A 2,500-nucleotide genomic window follows, 5' to 3' on the forward strand; every position below is an offset into this window, starting at 1 on the left:
GCTTGCAGATCCTGAACTATTTATTGTCCTACCCTCATTTGAAACCTGCCTTCCTGAATCTTCGTGTACATCCTACAAGTCTTGTGACTAAAGAGAGTCCAGAAAAAAACCTACATGTATGGTTTCTTCCACTTAAGAAATCCTTCTATCTTTTCTAGTAATCACGAAAATATATGTATTGGCACTTCATTTGTATAACTGCCTTGAATAGTTTGGTTAGTTTGGATGATATATATATATATATTTATATATATATATATATATATATATATATATATATATATATATATATATATATATATATATATATATATATATATATATATATATATTTATTTATTTCGGTAATTGCTGCTTTCAATAGCCAATACCTCCCACAGAAAAAGGACCGGGGGTTGTCCATGTGTGATTTTGGTTAAATTGATTTTTGTACATCGTAGCATTCACATTGACACAATGAAGTAAGGAAAAAAATGGTTATTGGCTAAACTACTCTCGTTTGCCATTTTTTTCCTGTCACATTTTACTGACCTATGTCCCCGTATGGAATAAAGAAGAATCATTATCCAAACTTCTATGATTATCTGCTTTAACATAGTAAGACTGGAATCTTTTTTTTTTTTTTTTTTTTTTTCAAGCAGTAGGTTGGCCAAGGTCACGGCCACCCGTTGAGATACTACCGGTAGAGGGTTATTGGGTTCTTTGACTGCCCAAATAGTACTGTATTGGATTCATCTTTTCCTTTGCCTACATATACACCGAATAATAGGAACTATTCTTTACATATCACCCTGGTAAGCAGCTCTTCTAGAAGAAGAACACTCCAAAATATAACCTTTGTTCTTTAGTCCTGGGTAGTGCCGGGTACACTCAGACACACTTTTTTATTTGTTTCCTTAGTTCCTTTCCTCACATGGCTATTTCAATATTTAGGTCCTTGGGCTTACAGCATCCATCTTTTCGAACCAGAGTTGTAACTTAGAAAGTATTATTAATAATAATAATAATAATAATAATAATAATAATAATAATAATAATAATAATAATAATAATAATAATATCATTCAAGTTGGTTTCAATCCACATAATTTAAGATATTTTCTACACCAGGATGTATTGTATTACCAATTTAATGTGCCTACTGTTATAAAAGAGATGGCCAGACAATTCAGAAAAATATACAATCTTACTAATAACTCATGAATAACACATTAGATACACAGACAAATTAATGAATGCATTAATACATGTATAAAACAATCGCTACTCTTTTAGGTAAGGATGATATCCAAGTAAAAACATATATCATAAAAATGAATGAGAAATTAAGTATTTCCCCTTCATCCTTTTCATCTATCGACATCATTAGCTCCCTCTCACTCGCTCAACCAATGTTTACTTCCTTGATTACCACTTTAAGAACTCATTTATTCTTGTCAGATGCATTTTACTTAGCAGTGAAGTTCTCGAGTCATGCTTCAAACGATTTCTCTCTCTATTTAGATAGCTAAATCTTACTTTTATATATTTACCTGCTGATGAAAGACGCATTTAATTGAATACGAGGACAGAAGTCTCCGGTTTTTTGTCACTGGTATAAAGACCATGAAGTCTGTCAGTCTGGCCGCCTACTTGCCTATGACCTTTTCTTGATTTTTTTCACATGAACTCAGCTATGATGCCTATCAAAATTAGGCGAAATGGTACAATGTTTTCCAAAATATCTGATTTCCTTCTCCATTTTTTATGACCAAAATTAGAGAACTTTTACCATTCATTACCACTCCAAGGATGATCTGCTAAGCTCATTGCTTTCATGAATTTCTTTACCTTCAGTGTTTTTTTTTTTCATACTCGTGATTAAAGTTTTTCAATCTCACATCCTATCTCTTTTTCATATTACATTCATGCCTAGATACAAGTATGTAATACACTATTAGTGAGATTGCACATCAAACTGATATTTCGTCATAAAATCTCATCTTTTTTATTATAGAAAAAAAAATATATTTTTAAAAATCAAAATCATTGGATAAAGTTGAGTTAAGGATGAAAAATATCAGTTCATAGGAGCCTGAATCTTTTTCCACAAAAGTTATTTCTTTCTGAAAAAAAGGTGTGAGAGAGAGGGGCGTTCAAAGTTCTGCCATTTTACTTTCTTAAACAAGCATATTCAGAACTTTGTTTATATCAGATGAAAGATTAACTCAAGGAAGGTTGGATGGTTTGAGGATACGATTTACCCATACGAGATTTCAAGGTCATATTCCTTATTGAATCTAAACTTGCAATATTCTACTGATATTAAACGAAATTCCATTGAGATAATCTGCACATTACTAATACTCTTTGATTAAATCTCAGCTAACTATAATGTTAATTTTAAAAAATGGTATGAACTTACTGGTTATGAACATTAAAAGTTTTTTTTTTTTTTCATAAACTGTAAGAAGCTGGATAGAAAAGGCTTTTAATTGACTTCGCGAGGAAATTTACTTAA

This window comes from Palaemon carinicauda, chromosome 4 (assembly GCF_036898095.1).
Source record: "Palaemon carinicauda isolate YSFRI2023 chromosome 4, ASM3689809v2, whole genome shotgun sequence".
NCBI lineage: Eukaryota > Metazoa > Arthropoda > Malacostraca > Decapoda > Palaemonidae > Palaemon > Palaemon carinicauda.